The sequence below is a fragment of the Zosterops lateralis genome (assembly GCF_965231275.1).
Source record: "Zosterops lateralis genome assembly, chromosome: 6".
Lineage (NCBI taxonomy): Eukaryota > Metazoa > Chordata > Aves > Passeriformes > Zosteropidae > Zosterops > Zosterops lateralis.
Window position 1 is genome coordinate 55,169,896 of NC_139761.1, and position 13,015 is coordinate 55,182,910.

Consider the following 13,015-nt stretch of genomic DNA (forward strand, 5'->3'; position numbering starts at 1 on the left):
GTGGGAGAGAAATGTCACTTCTCAGTTAAATCTGTCTGCTCGCTGCCCTTGTATACAGCTGCTACAAAGAGTCTCACTCTGTTTTTAAGATACACAAATTGGCAAAAGATTGGGGCTCTTACCACATTTGGCTGATCTTTATAGAGGTTCCCCAGACAGTTCCTATAGAAAAGAAATGCTGCAGAGAGGGAGATATTTATGATGCAGTTTCAGGAGGCTCATTAACTTCCACAACACGGATGAACTTCAGGTAAAATAAACATTTAAAGGGCAGCCTAGCATTTTAAGGGACAGGTGGCAAGAATAATTTGTATCTGCAGTTATATTTATAAACATGGCATTTAGGAAACCTCAGATGTTGTACAAACGGTTGTCACTATTTGGTTCCTTACTAAATAGGAGGAAAATTTTGTTAGTAATGAAACCATGCAAAAAGAAGAGATACCTAATGTCAGACCTAAGGAGCAGAAATGGATTGTTTGTTTCCCAGGTCAGGTTAAAACCAACAGTAACAGCAAACAAGCATTCTTTTACTCCCCTTCCTTAGGTTCTGACTTTAATTTTCCCACATTTTGATTGTAGCATCTCTCATTCTACGTGGGATATTTTTGAATTGCTTGGGAGAGATTTTGGTGGGTTTCATTGCCAATGGGAATACCCACATTCCTGCAAACTGAAGAGCAACCTAGTGCTACTGGGTTACTTTTTATTTTCATTTTTGCTCAAGCTAGTTTTGCATCATGACGTCTGTGACATTAAAACAGGCACTGGGTTAATACCTTTGCCAATTGTTCCTCTTAGGAAGAGAAGTCATCAGCTGTTAATGATGATTCCTTGATTGAAATTGATGAGTGGCCATTGGCAAAGGCCAGCAGTCTGATTTGTTTCTGGCTTCTGTGTCCTCTCCCCAGCGTCAACACTCAGTGATCAAAATCCAGTTATCAGTTTTACTGAAGAAATATTGCTCAGCAGAGAATTCAGTTTGTTTTCTCTTTGCAACACTGGCATTGGCTTTGGAATGCTAGAAGGGAAAAATAAATCCAAGTCAGGCTTTTCCTCTAATCTTGTTTTCTCCTAATCCATGCTGTCAGGCCAGTGGCACATGAACAGCCATGTACTTGCTATGCAAGATATTTTTTGTGAAGCTTTTTTCTGCAGGGTGAACCTATGATATCAAGGTTGATTTTTGTCAAGTGTTTTTGTTTGCTGTGTTGGTATCCCAGGTTACCAAGGACCTAGGCACCATGACTAGCAATGTCTCTTGAAGTCAGAGATCTGAAGTCCATTTTATAATTAAAAAAAAAATAAATACAGGGATACAGGTTAAAAACTGGTCTTATTTTTTCCTTTGCCTGTATTTAAATGAGTGAGGAGTAATTGTGTGTTCATTAGATAGAAGGCATAGCAAGATGCAAAGGTTTGAACCTTAGAGTAAGTAAATTCAGATTGACAACTGATTTTTAAAAAACAAAGTAAATGACAGAAGTGGTTGTTTAAATCAAATTTAGTCCTTAATGCTTTCTGTTCTAACATAGAGACTGCCATAGTTAAATCATTGAGTTTGATGCCAAATTTACAGAATTAACAGACCTGATCTGGATTAAATTTTGGGAAGACTTGCCTTAGCTGCAAGTTACTGGGGTAAAACTGGGTGAGGTTAGAGAGCTCCTGTGTGGGAGGTGCAATCTCAGGAGCAGTGGGGCTTTCTGCCCTTAGCCTGTGAATACAGAGAACTCCTAAAAAATTCCTTTGGGCATGAAATTGAAGTATATTGTACAGTAGGTATAGGGGGTTTGGGGTCAGTGCAAGGTTATCAATTATATTGTACCAAGTAAGTTAAATGTTAGAATAATACAATAAATTAAAGTTACTGCTTTGTTGTCCTTCCATGAAGAAGCTGAATGAGTAAATTCACTTGTGGCGAACCTAATGTCTGGCTAGCCATTAGAATGGCTCCAGTCCAATTACTTTTACAGATTGTAATAGTCTTGAAAAGTAAATAGTTTATAAAAGAAAAAACCTTTAAGGAAATTACAGAAGGCATAATGGCTTTTTGAGAGGCATGCCTTTGCATCCATATGTACTTTTTTTTTTTTAATCCAGCAAAATTAAATTGGTCTGTTAGTTATTTCTGCAATATTTTTTTTTTGTCTCCTGCAATCCAGCAGATTGTTAATGAGTGTTTGTCCAGTCAGAGCAGCAGGGGCCTTGATTGCCAGAATGTTTATTAGAGGGGGGAGAGTGTCCTCAAAGACTTTTTTCTTCTTCTCCTCTTTTTTTAAGAATTTAAAAAAAGGAGAAAAAAAAAAAAAAGAAGAAGGTTAAACAAAAGTCATTCTCTGCTTGCAGTTGCTATGGCCAAAGGGCCCCCACTTCTGTCATTTTTGGAGGCAGCAGAATTGTTACTGGCTTTTTCCCCACTGCAGGCAGTGACAAGGGGTGCAAAGGTATCACATCCTGTTTCACAGCGCTGGGTGCAGTGAGCTGTAGTTGCAAGAGATGCACTTCGGGTCAGTGCCTGAGGTCTCCACAAGCTTTTTTTTTTTTTTTCCTGTGTGCCCTCACTTTTCCTTCTTGCAGTGTGATTTATGTCTCATTCTCTTAATTCCCTTCTTGTGTTTTCCCTTTGTTCTTCCCCACGTGTTCTGGGTTCTCCCTGCGCTGTTCTTACACACTGAATCTCACTTGCTGAGTGTGTTTCCTCTCTATTTGGGAGAAGATTATCCAGACAAATGACATGTGAAGTGTCTCTGGAAGATGGGGTGACCAGAACATTGACCAGCTATGGTACCCCAAAGTTAGCCTGTCACCCCCTCAGCTGACACTGAAGACCTTGTTTGACCCTGGATCCTAATTCCTCTGAGCCAGATGTGTCTGGATGCTGCTCCTGCACTTACCTGGCAGTCTTAAACAGCTCATGAAGCCCAGAGTCAGATTTTTCTGAAAATCTGGAGTCCAGATTTTTCACACAGCTAATCCAAGAAGCTGAGAAGGGCACTGAGGGAAGGCAAATGAATTAGATCTGCTTAAGTGTCTCCAAGCTGATAGACACGTTGCTCTTAGAGGAGTCTTAGGCTACAGTTTTTAGGGTTTGATTATTCCCTACTGTGGTATGAGATACTCCAGGGGAGTTGGATGATGTAGATGGAAACATGTCATACACTGGGCTCTTGAAAGTGGCTGGTTATGGAACCTAAGACCAAAAACAGCTTGCACATTCTGATCTTTTATTTTGCCCAGATTTTACTTTCTTGTGACCTTTTCACGACCTGCATCTTACCTTGCATTGTGTGCCATTAGCACATGCTTTATATTCTTTGTAACAGCAAATTCAGCTTGCTATGGGGAGCCATGGATATTATAATAACAAACAGGAGTGGGTAATAGGCTGCAGAAATTAGTGTAGAGAATTGGCCTCACTCCATAAATCACCCACCCACTTTTGTGCTGACTGTTGTAATATTTATGTGAAGGTGCTGGATGAATGTATATGAGCATTTTTATGTATATGCATCTCCCTTTAGTCCATTCTTCAGTCCACATGGGAAAGAAGTCTTCAAACTTGGAGACGGAATCCAAGGAAAGAGTTAGTGTAATAATTAATTTATTGGAGTGTGAGGATTGTTACCCACCTACCTGATCATTTTAAACTTTTAAGGCATTTCCACTCTCTGTGAAGCTGGAAAAATAAAAGTGGGAAGATGAAAATAAATCCTGTTGAAGTAATGTTATTGTTGAAGTGATGTTGATATAGGACAGCCACAGGAGTGCTTTGTGAAACAGCAACTCCCTGTGAGAGGCACAGGGGCAATTGAATCCTCACCCAGCAGCAATGTGTGCTAAAGCTCTCCAGCAAAATCTGTATTTCTCGACCTGTTCTGTTTTCCAGGATTTTTCTGACTTTTGGTGGGGCTTTTTGCTTAGGCCACTGGTGTTGGGAAAAAAAAGCAAATTTCTTTGGCACCTTGATGTAGTTCTTTTGGTTCATGACTGTGCTTCTTAGAGCACATCCATGATTGCTCCAAGCTGTGACCTCCACCAGACCTGTTAATTTCTTGAAAAGGCTACTTAAAAGTGTCCGGCATTTTATTTCTGTGAGGCACATAATGTCACACTTAGGAAGAATATTAACTTTGGAGAAAGTGTGTTATTCCTAGAGTTAAGAGGGTAATTAATCTTTGAGTGAGTAAATATATCAAGTTGAAATCTTTGTAAGTTCATAATGGAGATGTTTGAGCATCCAGTATCCCCAAGGCATGCAAACAACAATGCCTTTTCAAGATTTTGGCCAAGTAAATGTTTAAAATTATTGTGACTTTGGTGTAATTGTGATTTTTTTTCTTGCCTCTGCCAATATAAGATATGGAACGAATCTATTTTCTTAGATGCAGGAGTTACAGTTTTGTCATGTTTTTTATACCAAACAAACTGACAGTATTTATTTCCTTGAATAACTGCAATATTTCCATGTAATGAGGTGGATGAATGAAAAGATTTTAAAAAGAAATCATAAAATGGGCAGTTTGTTTTCTTCACTTTGGTGGGTCACAATATTATATGAGGTCAGTAACTATCAGTGCAGCCAGTTTTCAGATGGCATTTAGAGTTGTGTACAGGCATCAAATTTGAAGTTTTACTTACTCTTACAGTAAGAGGACAACATTTCCATGCGAGAAATAGATTTTATGTACACAAATAAAAATCTATATTTCATAAAGCCTGTGAACCACTTAATGTGGTATTTGCTGTCCAGTCAGGAGTCACATTTAAAACCACACTACTTAAAAACTTAGGACAGTCTTTTTTCCTGATATGGATGTAAACAAAGCAAATGCTTATTTATTTGGTGTGCAGACAATACAAGAGACATGGTGCCTTTTTTGGAAGAGAAGATGCATTTCTTAAGTGTTTTTAACTCCAACAAAATAGTGGAATAATTGATTGGTGCTGCAGATGGGGAATTCTGTGATCTGTTTGTAAATTTGAAAGCATTTTGGGATTGAAAACCCACAGTCAGACATGTTTAGGCAGTAAATAAAAGTAAATAGGGAGAGATGCAGGAGTGCCTCTGTTGCAATACATGGGATTTTTCTATAGTGGGTTTTTTTTTTTTTTTTTTTTTTTTTTCAGTAGAAGGTGCAGCAAACAACCTATGGAAAGCTCTTGCTTTTCTCTCTTGTGCTTTGCTGGTCTGAGTTTTGCTTGGTTTAATGCAGTATACTGAGAATATGTGGTTGGACTTGACTGTGCACCTGCCCCTGGCCTCTCACAATGCCTGACTTCTTTAGATAAACAGTGTAAGTCAATCAGAACCTTCTGGAAAAGGTGATTATTCCCCCAGTTGTCACTAATTCTTCAGCAGCTCATTTCCCCCCCTCCAAACTCTTCTGTGGACAGGCTTCTTCAGCTGAGTACAAGCTTAGTGTTTAGTGGTTCTGTTTGTCCCATACTCCAGCTCTCCTCTTGGTGGGCAGAATAAAATTTGCCTACTGGCTTCAAGGCTGATATTTTTGGAAATAATGTACTGTGTGCCTTATTTAGCCTTGATCTAGCACAAGATGTCCCTTGAGCAAGGTTGGGTTTTTCTTTTTTCCTTGTGTTTTGCTTATTTTAATTTTGAAATGCTGATATTTGCATTGTAGTTTAACCATTATTAAATAATAGTTGGCATGAAAAGAGCAGACCTAATAATTTCTGAAAATGTACTGATACAGCCTTGCTTCTCTTCCATACTGACATATATTTTGTGGCGTGAAATAAAAGCTTGCATTACTTTCTATTAGACTAGTAAATTGCTTTTAGCCTGTTCATTGGTAGCTGGATTTTACTGGTTTTATCCAGGTGTAGCTCAAATGCCTAGCAACATTGTTGTTGTTTTACAAGCAAAAATGTGGGGAAATTCCCCATGTGTGGCTGGGGGAATCCTCTTCTCTGTGCAAACAGGCTTGTTCCTACAGAATGGGTAGGATGGGACATTGCAGTTGTGTTGCAATAGGACATGAAATAAAGATGCTTGACTCCAGTCAGAAGGCAATGGCAATCAGAAGGTTTATTTACAATTTATTCAGCCCTTTTATAACACGCTGTGCTAAAGACACATTATTGGTCCATAGGACTGACACCTCTCCCATTGGCTGAATAACAGAAATAACAAACTACACCTGTTGTTATGGGAAAGGAATATCGTTTACACAAGCTTGTTTTGGGAAAAAGAAAACTGTTGAAAAATTTCCCTTGGGAGGAGCTCAGCAATTCTCAGGCTCAGAAAATATTGGGTGCACACAGTTGTACCTGTGGAATGCACAGGCTGGATTTCAGGGCTGGTGTGCAGAAGGTTCTCTGTGAGGTATTGGAAGCATGGAAGACAGGTTGTGTGAGTCCTCTCAGTCCAGGCACAGCCACCACTTGGTGGATTTACCAGGAATGTGCAACAGAGAGAATCAGGCAGAGAGACTTCCACTTCTTTGGGCTCTATTTCCATTGCCGAGGCAGTAATTCATTTAGTGCCGGAGTTACTTACAGTACAGCTGTGCTGCTTTGATGGTGCCATCTGCCATCCATGGGTGGGAGCCAGCTTCCTGCAGGCTGCACATTCCAGGAGAAACTTTCCTTAGGACACCCAGGCCCCCGTACTCAGAGCCTGCACAGCCCATCAAACATAGGGGCAAAGGAAAGGGGGCAGCTGTCGGGAGTGGCTTAGCTGAGATCTGTGTCTTCAGACCCTGGTGCTGGCATCTGAAATACTCGTGTCTAATTGAGGTGGATTTCCATCAGAAGCAACCCTGCTGGCCAGTGTTCATTTTCTCTCCTTTTAGACGAGCTGCCTAATTCAGCTTTGTGAGATGCAGCCAGCCAGGTCTGTCAGGGCACAGCTAGAAGAGCGAAAATTGCGAATTGCCATCTAAAGAGATCATCCCCTTGATTGCAGCAGGCCCTAATTCACATTCCACGGGTGTATTTTTGCATTATTGCTTAATCAAAAAGCTACTGGAGCCAAGTATTTTTGTGGACGTATCTGTGTCCTAGATCTCTCTTGGTGTTTGCTGTGTTGCCTGTGTCAAGCGAGGCTTTTCCAGCTCCCTTAAATGGAGGCACTGCTGCCAGAGGAGCTCAGAAGCTCACTGTGTGCAGGGTGGGCAAAGCTGTAGAGGAATTTGTCAGCTTCAACTGGCCAGAAAAAGGCAATGTGAAAGCATCTGCTTGGTTCAGCCACTGGGTTTATGCTGCCCTTTGCAGTGGGGAGTGAAAATCTTACTAGAACCAGAGGGCAGTGCTGGTCAGAATCACACATCACATCAGCAGAGTGAAGCTGTGGGTTGTTATGTGCTTATTTTGCAGCAGGATAGGGGATTGTGTTCCAGAGGGTAGAGCTTAAAGACCTCTTGAGCTATACAAATCAAAGGGGGTGTTTAGACATAATCTAATGTATGAAACAAGTGAAAACTTGGTTGGTCTAATAAATGGGAAAATAAAGACTTTGCCCAAGTCTGTGTTTCAGAGAAAGCTAATGAATGTTTTTAATAAAACTGTGTCAAGTATTGCTTTAATGTATTCCTTACTGAAAAAGAAAATAGATTATTTTAAGAAAGTTATATCTCCTGTTTCACACTTGGAGTACTGTTTTCCTCATAATTTGTCAGTGCTTTCCTGGCTTTTTGTGTCAGCCAGGATTTGCTGAGCAAAATTGAACTAGGCATGAAAGTTTTCTCTTGAGAAGAGCTGATTCATGAGCTTTGCTCTAGGTGCTGTTTACTTGAATGCATTTTAGCCTCTTAGCAGTAACACTGTCCACTTTCCTCTTATTTTGGACTTAATGTACCCCATGCACAGCGTGCAGAAGGACCACAGTCCCTAGTCTGAGGAATGATTGTATATCCTTGCACTGTAGACTTTCTCCAAACCACTGCAGTTGCAGAGTTTTCCCACTGGAATGACGGTCTGTCTGTGGAGATAATTCAGCACAGGGAGTAGCGGCAATTCAACTGGAGGCCAGTCAGGTACATTTCAGATGAACACTGGTTTTCCTCCTAAGTATCTTTGCTGTGGCTGGAGCTCCTCTGAGCATGGCAGCTCCTTCAGACTCTGTTTGTAATGTTGAACAGTAATCTTGACACTTGTGTGAGAGCCGTGTCAGTTTATAGTGACAATTTAAGTCATTAACAAATGGCAGCTATTTGCCATCTGTCCCTTGCATCAGCCCAGAATCCATATGCAACTTAGTGTTGGTTGAGTGGATTAACTTTCTCTTAATATTTTTGCAATGGCAAGCAACTCTCTGTCCCACTTGAGTTTCATGATTCTTTTTTCTCTAGATGTGGTTCTTTTGTGAGAACAAAAGGGCAAAAAAAAAGCCCTACAAAAAAGGTAGACACTGAGCCTGTGAGCTGTGTTGATGACTTCTGTGGGACTGTTCATTTTCCAAAGCAAAGGGCTGCGGTTCTCCAAGAGGGTGAGGAAAGGGAAAAGTGTTTCCAGTCAGTTCCAGAGCCTTGCTGTCATGTTCAATAGCAAGAACGCAAATTCCCACATAATTTGTGTGGGATGGGCACTGCTGAGGTTGCTTGGTGCCGAGTGGTTCCAGAATGGTAATTCTGCTGTTATGGAACAGCCTTTGGGACTCTCAGAACAGCTCAGCAGTGTCAGACCTCTGATTTCCATAGTGAGTTTTGATTCCCTTAGTGCAGTGAGCTGCATACCTGTTTTGGATGGGCTCTGTCTTGGGTGTCAGCAGCCAGGCTGCTCTTCCTGGAGCTCTGTACAGCTTCCAGAGTTGATGAGGCACTGCTACCTCAATAGTGTGATTGCTGTGTGTCGTGGTTTGAAAGCAAAACAAGTGAGAGGCTCCAAGTCAGAAATACAATTTAATAAGAAGAAAGGTAAAAAGGTAAAATAAAATAAAATAAATGCAATAACACAAAAGACCACTGACAGAGTCAGAATACAACCTGAGCAGGATGGTGGAAGCAGTCCAGATGAGGTGGTCTTCCTGAAGCAGTGATCCTGTAGAAAGGTCTGGGAGCTCTGGTCCTCTGGGAATCCAGTAGGTAAGGGCTGCTTGTACTGTCCCAAATTCCAGATTATATCCAGGTGAGAATGCTTGGCTCCTCCCCCTGGGCAGAGCATCTCACAATGGGATGATGAGTGTGAAGTGGGTCCTTGATGGCCCCTTAAACAGAGATAACCCCTGGAGGGAGTTACCTGTGAGTCATGGGCCAGGTGTTGATGGGCCATGAGCAGAAGAGCCCAAAGGAAGCGGGGCCTGGGAAAACACTGCCCCACCTGGTTTAACAGTTCATGAAGATGGTGATAGAATAAATACTTTGTGTACATCCTACACTGCAACCCAGGACACTGTGGCTCAGGATTACAGAAAGAAGCGTGGCAGAAACCCTGACACACAACAGCCTGGGATAACCGGGAGGTGGGCACAGCTGGCTTGGGAGTTGAGGCTGATGCCTCACCCCAGTGATCTTTCCAAAAAGGAGACTCGTCCCATGTGGAAGCCTCTTCAAACACAAGCAGCAGCCCAGCTTAGAGCAGAGCTCGGTGTTGCTGTGGGGATTTTGGCAAATAGAAGTGGATATGAGAAGCAGTTAAGATAGTAGACAGAGTTCTATTTAAACTACTCTATTTAAAGGGTGGAGATAATTAAGATGTGGCTGTATTTATGCACACAGAGCTATTAGAAAGCAGTTCTACAGTTCTTCATTCAGTCTTCAAGGGCTCCAGCCCGCACTGCTGGTCTTGGCTTTTCTTCACTTTCCTGAAGCTTGGCATTGCTTAGCCTGGTGGTCTCCGAGTAGCATCAACTAAAATAGAATTGCTGTGCTGGGTAAGTTCTAGAATAGATTTCTGTGAGAAATAGGAAGGAAGAAAAATTCTGCTTTTGAAAAAAACCCAAACTTGCTTAGTTGCATAAATGCAAGGGACAAAGCAGTGTTTTTCATGCAAAAAATATTGTGGCATGTCAGCATGTTGGCACTGATGGTGAATAAGCCGTTTTAAATATACGTCCCAGAAACAGGAAATATGCTGTGATATTTCAGTCTGGGAACCTGTCTTAAATGGAGGAAAAAGGACACAAAATGATACCATGTAGTTGGAATTTTGGACTTCATGGAGAAGTGAATAAAAAGTGATTGTCTATATAGACGGCTGTTAAGCAAGTAAGTTTTTAAATATTTCTAAGAAAAAATTGACTTGCAAGGCAGCACACTGGCAATGAGAATTGCAATGTCAACCTTTATGCTTGAATAAATGTTTAGTGTGTTTTAATGGCATTTCTGAGGTTGATGCTGTAATAGCTGCCTTCATTAATGATCTTTCAAAGCTGAGTGAAGGCATTATTACAGGGATGAAATCATTCTGTAACAGCACAAAGGTGGTACACTGGTGGTGGATTTGGAAGGCTGTTTTGGAGAGAGAGCACCAAACAGTGCAAGTTCTTGGACATGGTTGTAAAAATTTTGTCGACTTAAAAGATGATTTCTCCTGCATCTGACTGCTTTCCAAGCAAGCATAAATGTCTTGTCAGAATCAACTTTGCTGGAAGCAGGAGGCTGAAAGTTAGGGGAGGAATTAATTCTGTAATATTTGTTTCTGAGAATGAAAATAGAAACAGAGAAAGTGGCCCTATCTCCTGTAAAAAACATTTGTTTTCCTAAGTGAAAGCTGCAAACCTTTTGAGTTTTTTTCCTCTTATTTTTTTTTTTAATTTTTTTTAAATTGTTATTCTTGATACTATTCTCTCTTTCCCCCAAAAGTACTCAGAGCCTCTGGAATATGAATCATGCTATTTATCCCTAATATCTGTGATGCCACTAGCATCAAGCTGTTAAACAGGGAGAGAGAGAACCTTTTCTCCTTGGCTCTTAGCTCTTGTATTTAATTCTGATTTAGAGCATAGACCAGAGTAGTGTCCAACACACCATAAATGCACACACATGCATTTAGTCAGGGAACAGGCTCCTTGAGAAATCAAATTTATTGCCCACTAGATATTAACATCTGTGATTTTGCAAAGTAATTTAGCACTTTTCTATGGCTGAGTTTTCTGAGTTTTATCAATGGGATGTAACTCATAAACTGCACATTCCTGCTTTTTCAACAAGCACATTCTCCGGGCTGGGTTTGAGACATATTAGAAGAAGTTAAATTTCAAAGTGTGATAATGTCGGTCACTATTTAAACTATTCTGAAATTTTTATTGCAATGAATAAAAGCCAAGTCATTGTTTTTAAAACATGTGTCATTTTTTTTTGAGAGTAAATACTCTATTACTTTTGTTTTGGATAGTGTAGAAATGTATTGCTGCTTAATAGGAAGTGCAAAACTGTTGGAATGACTCAAATCTCCTGTGTTATGAGGGAGTGAAACCTGGGCAAATTTCCTGAGTAACTTCAAAAGGGACATTAAGCTTTGTTGAAAGAAATGATGTTTGTAAACACTGAAATTGTGAAATGCCCTAGGAGTGGTTGTCTGCAGCTTCTGTTGTTTTCTTTCATGCGAAAGCTGCCATTAAGATACAGCAAATTGCACATTTTGAATTATAGAGCTTTTTCCGGTGTTTTGGCTAATAAATACTGCAAATACTCGTGAGTTCCAAAGCAAGGAAATGAATTGGAGTGTGCAGAATGATATTGGATTGTCACACCTGCTGTTTGTAGGGGGTTTTGGATTGATTTGTTTTTCTTTTCTGAAGCAAAGTTATCTCAAGCTCTGTAATTTGTGCTGATTCTCATTCCTGGTGGCTCTCATCAAACAAAACAGTCTTTGATTGGGAAAGGATTCTACCTTGTCTGATGCATCCTAGAATAAATAAAAAATAAAAATGTATTTTACCTTTCTACTCCCTCCACCAGCTGGGGTTTCACTGTGAAGGTAATTGATAAATTCAAGAGTAGCAGGAATGAAAATTATTTTGGAAGGAAAGACAGAAGTTTTCACAGTAGCACATTCAGAGATGCGGTGTTTTTACAAGCACTGCTGTAAAATGAGCATGAACAAATACCTTGATTTTTTTTCCTCTATCTTAGCAGCACACATTCTCAGTAAATACCAGAAAGGAGAGCATTACCAGACAAAACTACCATGCTGAAGTTCACCCTAGGGGTTTACTTATGTTGTGCCTTAATTATGGAGAGATTTTCAGTTTTGAAGTTGATTTTCAATTCTTAGATGCATTTGTATAGATGGAATAATCTTTACTTCATGAAATAGAATTATTAAAAAGTGACTCTGTTAATAATGCAAATTTAGGAATCTTGACATGCAAATGTTGCTAATAAAAAAGATGAGCAAACTGTGTAGAATGCTTAGTTTGCAAAGGATTCAGCATCAGAGTTTAGTATTGCTCTGGAGTGTGGTTATCTGAAAGTAAAATGTATGAAAACAATCAAATACAAATACGATGTTTTAGGGTTTTGGTTGTTTTTTTTTTTTTTTTTGTGAAGTCCGGCAACTTAGGAAAAGTGGGAATCTTTTAATTATTTTTTGCAAAACTGCTCATTAAAACTTGGAAGTGCTTAACTAAACAAAACCTTAATTGAAAGTGTCAGAAGTGATCCATGGCTGTATTACAATTTTCTTCTTTATGCATCATTTCCTTTGCCATTTAGTTGGATACCAGCCACTACTCTGACCTATCAGTTTTGACACAAAGTGCTCACCCTGGTTTTTTGTGCTCTGTAAAGAGTTACAATAGGCTTAGATTGAAAAATGTATGAGCTTTATTGGTTGGGTTTTTTTTCTAGAGCAACATCAGTGTTCTGAACAGGTGGTCACAGGACAGTTCCATGGATGCAAAAGGCTTTATTCCATGTGTACTCTTTGTATACTTGAGTCTGATTTATTATTAAAATGTATTTTTATGAAAGGTGAGAAGTATTTTAACAGCTCTAACAGCAGCTTGGTTAAATCCAGATGTCCGTAGTCAAATGGATGGTGTAAAAATCCTTAACTGGGATAGACAAAGATATATAGTAATCTAATCAACAGGTATTGTTATTAATTCATT

The 13,015-nt window shown here is 39.9% G+C and overlaps 1 protein-coding gene across 1 annotated transcript in view; it reads left to right on the forward strand.

Moving 5' to 3' along the window:
• Nucleotides 1-13,015, forward strand: part of GALNT18 (polypeptide N-acetylgalactosaminyltransferase 18) — a 213,472-nt gene that overhangs the window by 48,214 nt on the left and 152,243 nt on the right. The window lies entirely within an intron of this gene.